This window comes from Rhinopithecus roxellana, chromosome 1, assembly GCF_007565055.1.
Source record: "Rhinopithecus roxellana isolate Shanxi Qingling chromosome 1, ASM756505v1, whole genome shotgun sequence".
Lineage (NCBI taxonomy): Eukaryota > Metazoa > Chordata > Mammalia > Primates > Cercopithecidae > Rhinopithecus > Rhinopithecus roxellana.
This window is the reverse complement of record NC_044549.1, coordinates 156826882-156844841: the sequence shown is the minus strand read 5'-3', so window position 1 is coordinate 156844841 and position 17960 is coordinate 156826882. Positions and strand designations below refer to the sequence as shown.

The 17960-nt window shown below is 39.0% G+C and overlaps 1 pseudogene; it reads right to left on the bottom strand.

Moving 5' to 3' along the window:
* Positions 1 to 17960, bottom strand: part of LOC104653646 — a 118612-nt pseudogene that overhangs the window by 73848 nt on the left and 26804 nt on the right.

The window sequence follows — 17960 nt, the reverse complement described above, 5'->3', positions numbered from 1 at the left end:
GTGTATATGTGTGTATGTATATATGTATACACATATACATACACACATATACACATAAATATACTATATAATCACATGTATATATCTACATACATAAAATGAAAGTTTATACTAAACATACTCATTTTGATTTTTTCATCTTAATATGTCTTCGATGCTGTCCTAATCCATTTAGCCTGCTATAACAAAATACCATAGGCTGGGTGGCTTATAAAAACAGATATTTATTTCTCACAATTCTGGAGAGTGAGAAGTCCAAGGTCAAAGTGCAAGCAGATTCTGTGTCTGGTAGGGCCAGCTTCCTAATAAAGAGCATCTTCTCATCTCATTTTAACCTCATGTGGAGGAAGGGCAAGGTATTTCTCATAGGTTTATTTTATAAGGGCACTAACCCCATCATGACCTAATCATGCCCCCAAAGGCCCTACCTTCCAATACCATCAATGTGGAGGGAGGATTTCAACATATGAATTTTTGAGAGACATAAGCATTCAGATCACAGCAGATGTCTCTCCATATCAGCATATATAAATATTCTCCATTCCTTTTAAATACTATGCAGTAGTTTTTTGTTTATATAACCATAAAAATTAGTTTACATGACCATAAAAATTAGTTTCTTGTAAATAAACACTTTGATTGTTTACAGTTTCGTGCCATTACAATGCTACCAGGAGGCTAGGCAGTTTAGGGTAAAAGTTGTGTCCAAGCCCTGTATCCATCTGGATGCCCTCATTCTAATTCTGCCTGTGTTAGTGACTAGCTAGGGGAGCAGGGGCAAGATAGGCCACCTCTGCTGCCTGATTTTTCTCATGTGCAAAATTGTGAAAACAGCAGTGCCTAGCTAGCTGAATTAAAATTGGATGTTTAGTGCTCAAAGCAGAATCTGGAACATTGCAAGTAGTCAATAAATGCTAACTGTTGGTAAATTGTTATGGACCTATTTTAACATATTTGTAGGATAAAATAATTCTATTCTTGAAATTACTTTGTCAAGTTCTGAAGGATATTTTAAATTGCTCTTGAAAATTTTCATTGCGACTGTTTCTTCAATCCATTTCAATTTATTTAACTACTTAATTTTTGCTGAATTTGATTAGTGAATTTAATTTTAATTAATTTATGTTAATGTGGACATCTGTTTTATTTTTAATATGCTTAAGTATATTCATATCTTTATTCCTGGTGTGTCTTTCTTGTTCTGTAAATTGCTCTTTCATGACTTTTGCTTCTTTTTCTATTGGGTGGTTCATTGCTATCTTATTAATTTGAAAGATTTTTGTATGCAAAAAAAAAATTACATTATCCAAATAAATCTCTTTGAAATACTCAGAAAATGTGTCTTTTGCCTCATATTTATTTACAGTTTTTAAAATCATACAGATTTGCTTTGTTTTATTTTTTTGTTTCTAGAGTTAGTAGTAGGTTACAATATTTCTGTCTTTTCTGTTGATACTGTTTATGAGTACTTCGTTGATTTTAGGTTTTAAGCATTCTAGAGCTTATAAAATGATGTAAGTGATGGGGCAGAGGGTGCATGTGGGTATGGCTACTTCCAGTAGAACACGCACAGAAGGCATCTCTGATGATGTGACATTTGAGCTATGAACTACAGATTGAGAATGAGCCAGCCATATGCAGAGAGAGAGGGGACAGGGAATGCAAAGACCTCAAAGGTCTTTTCTGTCTGAGCAATAGAAAAACCCCAGCATAGCTGAGCAATCTGTGTCTAGGTGGAGAAATTGGCAGAGATCCGCTCTAAAGGAAGCCTAAATCACCACCGTTTTTGTACCTGGACTATTACAGCGGCCTCTGTCACAAGTGACCCACTGTCATGAACCCAGGGACCTACTAGCACAGAGTGCACTTTGTAGTGTGAAAAAAAAAATTGCCTTCAAAATCAAAGTCAAAGGAAGTATAAAGCAAGATTTGTTGATTCTTTAAAATGAGAGAATATTTTTCCCAGTTAATGCAATAAGATGCATGCCATATCACATCATTCCATGAGAAATAATTTATAATGAGAAATAAAATGGCTACCCACTCTGGCATTTACAGGAAAATTCTCCATAACAACTTTTTTTAACAAGTATTTTATGAAAACTTACTATGAAATATAGCATAATTGACCACTTCTAAGAAATACAAAAACTATAATCTTTCTTGGTAGAAAGGTAAATAGTATTGTGTAGCAAAGCACTTTGATGTTTGTAGACTGCAGATATTAATTATATGATATCAATAGTGATTCATTAATCGTAACAAATGTGCCACACGAACATGGCATGTGAATCACAGAGGAAACTGGACGTACGGTCTACAGGGACTGTCTGTATTATCTTTGAGATAATTTTGTAAATCTAAAATTATCCTAAAATAAAGAGTTTATTTTTAAAAGACTTATGCACACATCCCACAAAAGACCCATACTTTGCAAACAATTACCAAGAACAAAAAGCTTTTGTGCCTATATTAAAATGAGCAGAACAGACTTTAAGGAAAAGCATTACTAGTGATAAAAGGAACATGTCATTATATAATGACTCAATTCACCAGAAAGAAGCAACTATTCTAAATTTGCATTCATCTAATAGCGTGTCTCAACAGAAAGAGAAAGGAAAAATTACCAGAAGTACAAAAAGAAATGGGCAAATCTACAGTCATACTTGGAGGTTAAAACACATTTCTCTCAGTCCTCCACAGAAAAGACAGAACAAATCAAAAACTAGCTAAAGATACTTACACAACATGGCATTTTGGATAAGACAATTGATTGTGATACACTGCTCTAGTTGTGTGAGAATGTACCGTCTTTGGTTCTATAAACCAAATGAGAGTATTTCCCTCAAATTATGACAGCCAAACTGCCCCACACTTTTACAAATAAGGGAGGACAGCTTCTCGCAATATCCTCTCCCAGGCCCCACACACTGTCTGAACCACAGAGTCATCAGACCTTCTTCCATGATATAGTCACCCAATATGTTATCTTGACCCATTCAGGCTGCTATAACAAAATACCATAGACTGAGTAGCTTATAAGTGGTAGAAATTTATTTTTCGCAGTTCTGGAGTTTGGAAAGCACAAGATTCAGATTTGATGTCTGGTAAAGGCCTATTTCCTGGTTCACAGATAGCACTGTCTCGATGCGTCCCCTCACTTGGTGGGCAGGGTGAACAAGTTCCCTTGGGCCTCTTTTATAAGGGCACTAGTTTTATGCATGAGACTTCTTCCCTCATGATCAAATCATCTCCCGAAGATACGACCTCTTAATACCATCACCTTGAGAATTAAAATTTCAACATATGAATTTGGGGAGATACAAACATTTAGACCTTAGCAGCTGTGAATATTTTCATTACAGCCCTTTCAAAGAGTTTTTTAATCTACACAGTGATGTGCCTGTCTTCCACATTAGAATGTAGTAACCCTTTACTCATTGAGCACTGTGCTTACATTTTCTCATCTATAAAATGGAGATAATAATAGTTACTTTATTTTGAGACTTAAATAATGTAATGTATATAAAGCTGTTAGTACCATGCCTGAGAGTATAAGGCTTTGATCAAGTAGTATTATTATTACATTATTCACAGTACAAGCTGGCTCCCTATGATAAAGGAAAGGCAATATTGTAAAAGTCCAACCAAAGAGTGGTATTAGTGTTGGACCAGTCAAAGGGGATTCATCTAGGAGAAAGATGTTTCTCAGGACAGTCTGAGATTGCAATCAGAAGTCGAAACACCATGACGGAGACATCCTCAAATTTTTATCTAGGTGGTGTTCAATATCGTTCTGAGGATAGGATAAGATGGGAATAAATTTTAGAGAATAGTTTGTAAGTTGGCAGAATGGAGCAAGGGCAAGGTGAGTGTGTGGTTCTGAACTGTTGCTATGGTGGGAGAGAGGGATGGACTCGCATTTGTACCATGCATTGCTTGTTCTCACAGGGGGAATAAATACTTCTCCCCCGACCTTGGGTGCACTAAGGATGAAATAAAAAGGAAATCAGCCTCTCTGAGGCAACACAAACTGAGGGCCTCTAAAATATTCTGCCGGACTAAAGCCCTCCTCATGCTTCTTAATGGAAGAGCTGAAAGGGACAGATAGTCTGAGATGCTAAGGAAGGAAAAGAACTCTGGGGATAGAATACCAGAGAAAAAAACCCAAGGTCTTTGATTTTCTTTAATGTCAGTGACACAGAAATAAGGGACAGACTGAGAAGAGCTTCCCTATTTCTCTCTAGGTTATAAGAGTAGTGGCTTGCTAACAGTGGCAGCAATCCCTATTAGCCACCCTTTTTTATTCAAATAGCCAGCCATTTGACATTAACACTAAACGTGTCTCCTCAGTAGCAAGCATTGCCTTCAAAGCTTCTTATGTGTCACCCAGAGGACCACTTAGCGTCAGGGGGAAGTCCAGCTGTGGCATTTTCTTCCAAGTGATGGACAATATTTCTTCACTGTCCCATCCAAAAAATGTGGATTTTTGTGTATATTTGTGCGAGTGTCTGTGTGTGTGTGTGTGTGCGCGCGCTTTCCAAAAGTCACTGGGCCATGTTCATGTTCATACTGTTCAACAGCAGTCTCAACTTCCCATTTATTTAAAGGCTGACCACTACTTAATGGCAAAATAAGCATTGCACCCACTGTCTAACCAGTCCCAATGAGATGAGCCAGGTATTTCAGTTAGAAATGCAGAAATCACCTGCCTTCTGCGTTGGTCTCGCCAGGAGCCGCAGACCAGAGCTGTTCCTATTTGGATATCTTGCCTGGGAATCCCAAGAAACTTCTTCTTTTAGTATGTAACAAGGCTGAAACTTGACCTTTGGTCTGTTAATCTAAAATCTTAACAATTATTTGATGTAATCTTTAGTAAATGCCATTGCTTACCAACTGTAGCACAGTATAATAGTTATGGCATTTGTGTCAAGATGGGGGCTCAAGCCCTAACTTTGCCATATATTACTGCTAATAGAGGAAACTGTTTTCAGGAGTTTCCATGTGCTCAAGGATTCATGAAGAGGTATTTTGATTGTTGTGGAGTGATGACTGTCATATCTCTGGTTTATATGGGGAAAAGGCAATGGAGAACAAACCAGATCGACTAATGAAGGAGGTGTCAGTTCCCTGCTTCCTTTCATTCTCTTCAAAAGTATAAATGCTTTTGGCATTAAGGGTTGGGAGATTACCTATTCTGAAGTACACAGAGGAGCAAATAATTCCTTTTAGGATATTTTTCTTAAGAAAAAATTATATTTTAATGTACTGTTTACTAAAACTTAAACTTACACTTCTTACGTATTCTAAAGTCTTACTTTTTTCTGATTTTTAAAAATGTTACTGAGTTCCATAGGTTTAAATCATGTTTCTTTTTAATTAAGAACACTTTTTTAAAAAAGGAAAAAAAGAAGAAGCTTGCTATTTTTACTGTGTTTCCTGAAGTTGGCTCATCTAGGAGGAAGAACAAATAAATTATTCAACATTTCCTAATTTAATGGTCAGAATGAGCTCCAGCACTCCAACATACAAGATCATCAAGAGCGACTGGCGAAGAACATATTTCTCTCTCACTTAGAGTGCAATGGCTTAGTGAAACTGCTTGTGTTAGAACAGGGAGTGGGCTTGGGGTTAGGGACTGGCGGGGAGATGGGGTAGGAAGGAATTCTTAGAGTAGGATCATTTGTCTGATAAAAAAAAAATTACATTTCATTTTAAAGCTGGATGTGACCATAAAAATCATGTAGGTCTATCTTTCATTTCTCCAGTGAAGGAAAGGAGGCCAAGACAGTTTACGTGTGGTAAAATATGACTCTTACCACCTGCTAAGCTGGCACAAAAGAGAATTTGAGCAATAGTCAGGAAGGTTCCTTCTAGGGTTGTACAAGAATCTGAGAGTCCTCCATGAAGTCCCTCCAATGGGATAAGGATGTCTTATCTTCACTCCATTGTTGCTGATACTCTGTTCAAGGACCTGGGGTCTCTTAAAACTAACAAATCTGCTGCAACAGAGTTAAGCTCAGATGTGGAACTCTCTGATTCTGGAGCCTCCAGATCAAGGTAAAGATTTTGGTGGCACCAGGCCGGGCGCGGTGGCTCAAGCCTGTAATCCCAGCACTTTGGGAGGCCGAGACGGGCGGATCACGAGGTCAGGAGATCGAGACCATCCTGGCTAACACGGTGAAACCTCGTCTCTACTAAAAAATACAAAAAACTAGCCGGGCGAGGTGGCGGGCGCCTGTAGTCCCAGCTACTGGGGAGGCTGAGGCAGGAGAATGGCGTAAACCCGGGAGGCGGATCGTGCAGTGAGCTGAGATCCGGCCACTGCACTCCAGCCTGGGCGACAGAGCGAGACTCCGTCTCAAAAAAAAAAAAAAAAAAAAAAAAAAAGATTTTGGTGGCACCACAGACTTTCCTGGGTGCAACCAGGAATGGGGCCTAAGTCTGCCCTGTACACAGGCTCCCAAACTCTATCCTTCTCACAGATTGAGGGGAAATATGCCATCTCTCTCATGGCCCATGCTGCTTTTCCATTGCATTATCCAATTCTACACCTACAATAGGCGTCTGTATGAGTTCAGACATGCACAGATAGACAGAATGAATAACATTCATCAGCTTCTCGCTCACACTGTGAAAAAAACATGAAATAGAAAAAAACACGGATCTGACCTCTATGAAACAGAAGAGAAAAAATACAGGAAGCACAACACTTATAGCTCTAACTTGGCATGGTTCTCTACAGCAGAAAAGTAAAACCTAATTAATATGTCAGGAAATGATCACATTGCAAGGACTAATATTATTTCCCATTTAACTTCACATTGAATGTTAAGCTACAATGTGATAAATGTTGTTTATTCAGGCCACCCCTGCAGGTTTCTCCAGGATCCGTGTGGTGGAAAACTTTGAGAAGCACTGAAGTAAGCCAACACCTTCATTTTACAGGTGAGGAAAATAAAGCCCAGATATGCTTTCTGGGGTTGCATATATCACTGATGGCAGATTTAGGTCACAGTTGGGTGGATGGAGGCCTTAGAGTTTATGGTGAGCTTGGGTAAACCACATCATTTACTTTAATCTATAAAGAAAGCCATAGAGCCCAATATGCTCCTAAACATGAGAGATCCGCACCCCCCCCCCCAAGCCCCTGATACTCTTGGCTTAGTCCCTGAGGCCACACCACCACCTGTATCACCAATCCCAATCATACAAAAGGCCAGGCCTGAGAAGGTTCCTCTTGTTAAAACTGATCACTCATCTTTTCCATGGACCACCAGGACAAGCCCTTTAACTCTTACACTCATCACTATCTAGGTCACTGCTGGTTGTCCAAACAACTCAAGCCATCCATTAGGACTCTGAACATTCATAACCTAAGCCAAATTTTTACTCTTTACCAAGCTCCCAAGGCTTTCCATTATGCCTTCTGGAACACTTCAAGTGGCATTGACAAAATTCCCAACTTCCTCAGCCTCTTTTGTATTGAATTTCCTTCACCTCCAGAGCTCATTGACACTTGGTCCACCTCAAGGAGATTGTTTCTTTGGTAACCCTCTTAGTGGTAGCTGTTTCTTTTGCTCACAACCCAAGTACTACAGGGCCTGGAAGACGGTTAGCTATTCTTAATGCTTATTGCTGGATTATTTATCCTCCCTTTTCACAAACCCCCACAAGGAAAATCTCTTTATTTAAAGAGATCTGATGGCACAGACCATCAGATCATCCAATTCACTGCCTTTCATTGTTGATTTTTCCTGATTTCTCATCACTCCCTATTTAGTTTTTAGAAATAGCATATTACCACTGTTACTATAACTATTTTTGAGATTTCTAGATCCCATTAAAATGCAAGAAATCCATAAAATAAGAGAGAGAAAATGGGAAAAGGAGAATGGAGAATAAATAAAAATAGAAAGTACTTTAACTGACATAATAGAGAAGACACAATAACACGTGAGCTGCTGGTGGTGGTTGGGGTATGAATGGCCAAAAATAAGCAAGATAACTCACGCCACAGCCCCACCTCACCCTCAGATATACACATATTTATTACATCAGGTACTTCTGAAGTCAGGAAAGCTAGCTGGAACTGAAAAACAGAAAACGTACTTGAAAGTTTGATTAAGGAGCAGTGAGAAATCTAGATCTCCTCGTCTTTCCTAGAACCCCAAGGACCTGTCCCTTCTCCACCCTGGAAGAAGCCCAGATGTTTACTCTCCCAAGGTCTTAATTGAAAAAGCATTGGGCCTTGGGAATACAAGGTACAAGGAAGGCTGGGAGTGACGTCCAGATACTGAAAATAAGAGATTAACAGAAAATCTGTCTGCTGAAAAGTGAGTCCCCAGCTCTCTCTCTATTCGAATCCTAAATCCCAAAGTCAGGAGATTAAAGACTCCAAGACTGACAGCAATCAACCTTTGGAAGTCCCACAAATAAATGGCCTGGGTTTCCTTCTGATCAATCTATAATGAAGTGCACCAGTTGACAGGGACTACTGCCCCACCACCATCATGACTACCCCACACACAAAATCACATGGAGAGTTGCCAAATATCAGCTTGATGTATGTTCCTCGGAGCCTAGGATGATTAAGCATTTGAGAAAGTATTTAACATGGAGGTCAGAGATAAAATTCAAAAAACAGAGAAAAAAAAACAGAAGAAAAAGAGGCAATATTCTGAGTAGAAGAAAACATAAGAAGAATTAATATCCATAGGTGATAAAAAGCAAAAATATTGCTTTGATTACATTGCAAATGGTTGCAATAAAAGGAAGACTATGAGACAAATAAAGAAATGTTAGAGATAAAAATAGGCCAAGCATGTGGCTTATATCTATAATCCCAGCACTATGGAAGGTGAAGGTGGGTGAATCACTTGAGCCCAGGAGTTTGAGGCCAGCCTAGGCAACATGGAGAAACTGTCTCTACAAAAAAATACAAAATTAGCCAAGCATGGTGGTACACATCTGTAGTCCCGGCTATTTGAGATGCTCAGGTGGGAGGATCACTTGAGCCCAGGAGGTAGAGGTTGCAGTGAACCAAGATTGTGCCACTGCACACCAACCTGGGCAACAGAGCAAGATCCTGTCAGAAAAAAAAAAGACGAAGAAGAAAAATGAAATATTAGAGATAAAAATGATAATAACATAAATTTTAAAATGTCACACCCATATTTAAAGGTAAGTTATGGAAACCAAAATAAGAAAACAGCAATTAAGTTTTTCTAGTATTTCTATGTCTGTTAAGGATATATAATGATGAATGTATACATACAATGCTATAGCAATAAACAACACAGACATACACACATGGAAAGCATATAATCAACTGAAGAGCAAACTCTGAATAATAATTAAAATAGGAAAATTATTAACTTACTCACTAATTATGCTACTAATCCCATTTATATATTAAAATTTAATTTTAAGTTCCAAGATGGCCGAATAGGAACAGCTCCAGTCTGCAGTTCCCAGCATGAGCAATGCAGAAGATGGGTGATTTCTGCATTTCCAACTGAGGTACTGGGTGCCTCTCACTGGGGCTTGTCAGACAGTGGGTACAGCCCATGGAGCAGGGCAGTGCATCACCTCACCCAGGATGCACAAGGGGTTGGGCAATCCCCTTTCCTAGCAAAGGGAAGCCATGACAGACGGTACCTGGAAAATCAGGACACTCCCACCCTAATACTGCACTTTTCCAACGGCCTTAGCAAATGGCACACCAGGAGATTATATCCTGTGCCTGGCTCAGAGGGTCCCACACCCGTGGGGCCTCACTCACTGCTAGGACAGCAATCTGAGATTGAACTGCAAGGCAGCAGCAAGGCTGGAGAAGGGGCATCTGCCACTGCTGAGGCTTGAGTAGGTAAACAAAGCAACCAGCAAGCTCAAACTGGGTGGAGTCCACCGCAGCTCAAGGAGGCCTGCCTGCCTCTGTAGACTCCACCTCTAGGGGCAGGGCATAGCTGAACAAAAGGCAGCTGAAACTTCTACAGACTTCAACGTCCCTGTCTGACAGCTTTGAAGAGAGTAGTGGTTCTCCCAGCACAGAGTTTGACATCTGAGAAAGAACAGACTGCCTCCTCAAGTGGGTCACTGACCCCCAAGTAGCCTAACTGGGAGACACCTCCCAGTGGGGGCTGAATGACACCTCATACAGCCGGGTGCCCCTCTGAGACAAAGCTTCCAAAGGAAGGATCAGGCAGCAACATCTGCTGTTCTGCAATATTTGCTGTTCTGCAGCCTCCACTGGTGATACCCAGGCAAGCAGGGTCTGGAGTGGCCCTTCAGCAAACTCCAACAGACCTGCAGCTGAGAGTCCTGACTGTTAGAAGGAAAACTAACAAACAGAAAGGACATCCACACCAAAACCCCATCTGTACGTCACATCATCAAAGACCAAAGGTAGATAAAACCACAAAGATGGGGAGAAACCAGAGCAGAAAAGCTGAAAATTCTGAAAATCAGAGCACCTCTTCTCCTTGAAAGGAATGCAGCTCCTCACCAGCAATGGAACAAGGCTAGATGGAGAATTACTTTAACAAGTTGAGAGAAGAAGGCTTCAGACGATCGGTAATACCAACTTCTCTGAGCTAAAGGAGGATGTTCGAGCCCATCGCAAAGAAGCTAAAAACCTTGAAAAAAGATTAGATGAATTACTAACTAGAATAAGCAGTGGAGAGAAGTCCTTAAATGACCTGGTGGAGCTGAAAACCATGGCATGAGAACTACGTGATACATGCACAATCTTCAGTAGCTGATTTGATCAAGTGGAAGAAAGGGTATCAGCGATTGAAGATCAAATGAATGAAATGAAGTGAGAAGTTTAGAGAAAAAAGAGTAAAACGAAACGGATAAAGTCTCCAAGAAATATGGGACTATATGAAAAGACCAAATCTATGTCTGATTGGTGTACCAGAAAGTGACGTGGAGAACAGAACCAAGTTGGAAAACACTCTGCAGGATATTATCCAGGAGAACCTCCCCAACCTAGCAAGGCAGGCCAACATTCAAATTTAGGAAATACAGAGAATGCCACAAAGATACTCCTCGAGAAGAGCAACTCCAAGACACATAATTGTCAGATTCACCAAAGTTGAAAAGAAGGAAAAAATGTTAAGGGTAGTCAGAGAAAGGTCGGGTTACCCACAAAGGGAAGCCCATCAGACTAACAGTGGATCCCTCAGCAGAAACTCTACAATCCAAAAGAGAGTGGGGGCCAATATTCAACATTCTTAAAGAAAAGATTTTTTCAACCCATAATTTCATATCCAGCCAAACTAAGCTTCATAAGTGAAGGAGAAATAAAATCCTTTACAGGCAAGCAAATGCTGAGAGATTTTGTCACCACCAGGCCTGCCTTACAAGAGCTCCTGAAGGAAGCACTGAACATGGAAAGGAACAACCGGTACCAGCCACTGCAAAAACATGCCAAATTGTAAAGACCATTAATGCTAGGAAAAACCTGCATCAACTAACGAGCAAAATAACCAGCTAACATCATAATGACAGGATCACATTCACACATAACAATATTAACCTTAAATGTAAATGGGCTAAATGCTCCAATTAAAAGACACAGACTGGCAAATTAGATAAAGAGTCAAGACCTATCAGTGTGCTGTATTCAGGAGACCCATCTCACGTGCAGAGACACACATAGGCTCAAAATAAAGGGATGGAGGAAGATCTACCAAGCAAATGGAAAACAAACAAACAAACAAAAAGCAGGGGTTGCAATCCTAGTCTCTGATAAAACAGATTTTAAACCAACAAAGATCAAAAGAGACAAAGAAGGCTATTACATAATGGTAAAGGGATAAATTCAACAAGAAGAGCTAACTATCCTAAATATATATGCACCCAATACAGGAGCACCCAGATTCGTAAAGCAAGTCCTTAGAGACCTACAAAAAGACTTAGACTCCCACACAATAATAATGGAAGACTTTAACACTCCACTGTCAACATTAGACAGATCAGTGAGACAGAAAGTTAACAAGGATATCCAGGAATTGAACTCAGCTCTGCACCAAGTGGACCTAATAGACATCTACAGAACTCTCCACCACAAATCAACAGAATATACATTCTTCTCAGCACCACATTCCACTTATTCCAAAATTGACCACATAGTTGGAAGTAAAGCACTCCTCAGCAAGTGTAAAAGAACAGAAATTATAACAAACCGACTCTCAGACCACAGTGCAATCAAACAAGAACTCAGGATTAAGAAACTCACTCAAAACCACTCAACTACATGGAAACTGAACAACCTGCTCTTGAATGACTACAGGGTACATAACGAAATGAAGGCAGAAATAAAGATGTTCTTTGAAACCAATGAGAACAAAGACACAACATACCAGAATCTCTGGGACACATTTAAAGCAGTGTGTAGAGGGAAATTTATAGCACTAAATGCCCACAGGAGAAAGCAGGAAAGATGTAAAATTGACACCTTAACATCACAATTAAAAGAACTAGAGAAGCAAGAGCAAACACTTTCAAAAGCTAGCAGAAGGCAAGAAATACTAAGATCAGAGCAGAATTGAAGGAGATAGAGACACAAAAAACCCTTCAAAAAAATCATGAATCCAGGAGCTGGTTTCGTGAAAAGATCAACAAAATTGATAGACCATTAGCAAGACTAATAAAGAAGAAAAGAGAGAAGAATCAAATAGACACAATAAAAAAATGATAAAGGGGATATTACCACCAATCCCACAGAAATACAAAGTACCATCAGAGAATATTATAAACACCTCTATGCAAATCAACTAGAAAATCTAGAAGAAATGGATAAATTCCTGGACACATACACCCTCCCAAGACTAAACCAGGAAGAAGCTGAATCCCTGAATAGACCTATAACAGGTGCTGAAATTGAGGCAATAATTAATAGCCTACCAACCAAAAAAAGCCCAGACCAGACAGATTCACAGCCGAATTCTACCATAGGTACAAAGAGGAGCTGGTACTATTCCTTCTGAAACTATTCCAATCAATAGAAAGAGAGAGAATCCTCCCTAATTCATTTTATGAGGCCAACATCATCCTGATACCAAAGCCCGGCAGAGACACAACAAAAAAAGAGAATTTTAGACCAATATCCCTGATGAACATCGATGCAAAAATCCTCAATAAAATACTGGCAAACCGAAGCCAGCAGCACATCAAAAAGCTTATTCACCATGATCAAGTGGGCTTCATCCCTGGGATGCAAGGCTGGTTCAACATACACAAATCAATAAATGTAATCCAGCATATAAACAGAACCAAAGACAAAAACCACATGATTATCTCAACAGATGCAGAAATGTCCTTTGACAAAATTCAACAGCCTTCATGCTAAAAACACTGAGTAAACTAGGTATTGATGGAATGTATCTCAAAATAATAAGAGCTACTTATGACAAACCCACAGCCAATATCATACTGAATGGGCAAAAACTGGAAGCATTCACTTTGAAAACTGGCACAAGACAGAGATGCTCTCTCTCACCAATCCTATTCAACATAGTGTTGGAAGTTCTGGCCAGGGCAATCAGGCAAAAGAAAGAAGTAAAGGGTATGCAATCAGGAAAAGAGGAAGTCAAATTGTCCCTGTTTGCAGATGACACGATTGTATATTTAGAAAATCCCATCATCACAGCCCAAAATCTCCTTAAGCTGATAAGCAACTTCAGCAAAGTCTCAGGATACAAAATCAATGTGCAAAAATCACAAGCATTCCTACACACCAATAACAGACAAACAGAGAACCAATTCATTAGTGAACTCCCATTCCCAATTGCTTCAAAAAGAATAAAATACCTCAGAATCCGACTTACAAGGGATGTCAAGGACCTCTTCAAGGAGAACTACAAACCACTGCTCAATGAAATAAAAGAGGACACAAACAAATGGAAGAACATTTCATGCTCATGGATAGGAACAATCAATATTGTGAAAATGTCCATACTGCCAAAGGTAATTTATAGATTCAATGCCATCCTCATCAAGCTACCAATGAGTTTCTTCACAGAATTGGAAAAAAACTACTTTAAAGTTCATATGGAACCAAAAAAGAGCCTGCATTGCTAAGACAATCCTAAGCAAAATGAACAAAGCTGGAGGCATCACGCTACCTGACTTCAAACTATACTATAAGGCTACAGTAACCAAAACCTCGTGGTACTGGTACCAAAACAGAGCTATAGACCAATGGAACAGAATAGAGCCCTCAGAAATAATATCATACATGTACAACCATATGATCTTTGACAAACCTGAGAAAAACATGAAATGGGGAAAGGATTCCCTATTTAATAAATGGTGCTGGGAAAATTGGCTAGCCATATGTAGAAAGCTGAAACTGGATCCCTTCCTTACACCTTATACAAAAATTAATTCAAGATGGATTAAAGACTTAAATGTTAGACCTAAAACCATAAAACCTAGAAGAAAATCTAGGCAATACCATTCAGGACATAGGCATGGGCAAGGACTTCATGGCCAAAACACCAAAAGCAATGGCAACAAAAGCCAAAATTGACAAATGGGATCTAATTAAACTAAAGAGCTTCTGCACAGCAAAAGAAACTACCATCCGAGTGAACAGGCAACCTACAGAATGGGAGAAAAGTTGACAAAGTGCTAATATCCAGAATCTACAAAGAACTTAAACAAATTTACAAGAAAAAGTCAAACAACTCCATCAAAAAGTGGCCAAAGGATATGAACAGACACTTCTCAAAAGAAGACATTTATGCAGCCAACAGACACATGAAAAAAGGCTCATCATCACCGACCTTCAGAGAAATGCAAATCCAAACCACAATGAGATACCATCTCACACCAGTTAGAATGGCGATCATTAAAAGTCAAGAAACAACAGGTGCTGGAGAGGATGTGGAGAAATAGGAATGGTTTTACATTGTTGGTTGGACTGTAGACTAGTTCAACCATTGTGGAATACAGTGTGGTGATTCCTCAAGGATCTAGAACTAGAAATACCATTTGACTCAATCATCCCATTACTGGGCATATACCCAAAGGATTATAACTCATGCTGCTATAAAGACACATGCACACGTATGTTTATTGCGGCACTATTCACAATAGCAAAGACTTGGAACCAACCCAAATATCCATCAATGATAGACTGGATTAAGAAAATGTGGCACATATACACCATGGAATACTATGCAGCCATAAAAAAGGATGAGTTCATGTCCTTTGTAGGAACATGGATGAAACTGGAAACCATCATTCAGAGCAAACTATCACAAGGACAGAAAACCAAACACTGCATGTTCTTACTCATAGGTGGTAATTAAAGAACGAGAACACTTGGACACATGGTGAGGAACATCACACACCGGGGCCTGTCATGGGGTGGGGGCCAGGGGGAGGGATAGCATTAGGAGATATACCTAATGCAAATGATGAGTTAAGGGGTGCAGCACACCAACACGGCACATGTATACATATGTAACAAACCTGCACATTGTGCACACGTACCCTATAACTTAAAGTATAATTTAAAAAATAAAAATAAAAAATAAAATTCTATTTTTATGGAAATTTTTATTTTCTTTTTCCAATTTTAGAATAAGTTTTCTTCCTTTTTCTCCAATAACTTTACTATAAGTATAATAGGGTACAGTGTACAAGTGTATTTAGCACTTTGTAAATTGTATTTCTCATAGTTCTGTGTTGATAGTAGAATGGTTATGGTAATAGCTTTGTAATCTACATGAGTTTTTCAATTTTCCTTTATAAACATGTGTAATCAAGGCAAAAGATGTTATTTAGCTGAATAATCAACAAGAGCAATTCTATAGCTCTGTGTTGTGTGTATTGGGTAAATATATACTTTCAAACTTATTTTTATGTCAGGATTCAGTATCTTATGTCTGGTTGTCTTATTTAATGGACGGATTTTTAACTCACAAACAACATAAACAAATATTCATTTTTAATAAATATATTTTATTTTATTTCACTGTTCTCTACATAGCAGTTAGTTGCATTTTAAAAGAAATCATGAGTATTGCTGTTTATTTAATAACACAGTTAACAGAGCTAAGGAGGAAATTACAGCAATAATAAATGTGGTATCAGTGAAATAATTGCTCCACCGTGGCTTCTTCATTAAAGATCATAAGTCAATGAGCTATGTGAAAGTTTGCTGCTGATTTTTTTCTGGGCCCTACGTTTGCATGTTATATAAATGTCCTATTTGTACCATATGATTGCTAGAGACTCAATGAGCCATTTGAATGGCAAACAGTTAACACATTACTTTCTGTCTTTCTGTTTTACTCACGTGGTAATTGTAGCCAAAGTTTAGTTGTTCCAATGTTCTTTTAAATAATTAAATTGCTTGTTGGCTGCATTTTCCCCTTGATATAGTGAATGGTTGAGGATAATTCATCTTGAAATTGAGTAATAACCATGACTGTGTGTTATAGGAACATAACTAGTTTGGATTTATTTGAAAATGCTGTTTCAATTAGATTCAAATGGTAAATGGAGAATTTTTATCGGCATGAGACAAACATGTACTGCTACTACAATTTCTTGCATTACGTTCTCAAATTTATTTTCTTCTAAGAATACCATTGGTTATTTCAATGCTGAGATTGTTTGTTCAGGTATCGTATTTGAGCCAAAGTTTCTTTTGAGAATCAGCCTCTCATTGGCAAATAAGGCAGATACTGAATCAAGTCCTGGAGGGCAGGGAAGCTCTGTGAGTCACTGCTGCATCACTTCAAGGTTGGGGCTCACAGCAGAGGTTTAATGAGTTCCAAGGAAATGACTAAGACTGGTATTCCTGAAACACAGCTTGTGACAGTCCACTGGGGCCCATGTGGCTGTTCTGAGATGGCCTCATAGATTTTAGTTTTACACAGTCCGTCAGGGCAAATAACAGCATATTCCTTATGTCTAACACCTTAAAGGATTTTCCTTCTCAAATCATTCTTTATCTATTCATTCTTCTATCAAGTGTCAGTGACTTCTTATTACCACTTTTTTTTTTTTTAAGGAAGCATGCTTATGTTGGCCTTTTAAAAAATTGTATAAATTCAAGGAGTACAACGGCAGTTTTGTTATGTGAACATATTGCATGGGTGAAATCTAAGCTTTTAGTATAATCATCATCTGAATAGTGTACATTGTACCCAGTAAGTAATTTCTCAACCCTCACCTCTCTGCTCCCTTCTCACCCTTCTGAGTCTCCAATGACTATTATGCTACACTCTGTGTCCAGGTATCACTTTCTTTCTTTTTTAAAATAACTTGTAATTAAGGTTCAGGGATATATGTGCAGGTTTGTTATATAGGTAAACTTGCGTCATGGGTAGGGGGTGTTGTGGTATAGATTATTTTGTTACCCAAGTAGTAAGCCTGGTATCCAACAGTTATTTTTTCTCATCCTCTCCCTCCTCCCATTCTTCACCCTCAAGTAGGCCACTTTCTTTATATCTGGAATTCTTCTTGGGATGATAAGAAGACTAAACTCATTCATTCATCTACACATTCATTCAAAATTATTATTGAGTGCCCACTGTGCCAGAGACTATTCTAGGAGCTGAAAATTTGTTAGTGAGCAAAGCCCCCTCACCAACCCATCCTGGTGCTTACACTGTGGGACCCAAGACAAGAGTACAAATGAATACAATTTACCATATGCCTAGGTATTTAAAAGCCATTCATCAAGTTAACAAATGACTGAATAAAATGCATTTTCTCCTCCTACCCTAAAAAATATGCCTTTATGACTTTCAAGTTCAAGACTAGAATTCTCAAACCCCATGAAATCTCCCACTAGAACATAAGGGTCTAATGAGGAGAGCCAGCCTTCAGTCCCTGGCTCCCAGCTGAGGCCCAGGTCTCCCTCCTCTCACCCTCTTCTCCCTTCAGCCCTGCAATGGTCTTCTTGCATGTTTGTGTGAACACCTCTAACCCTG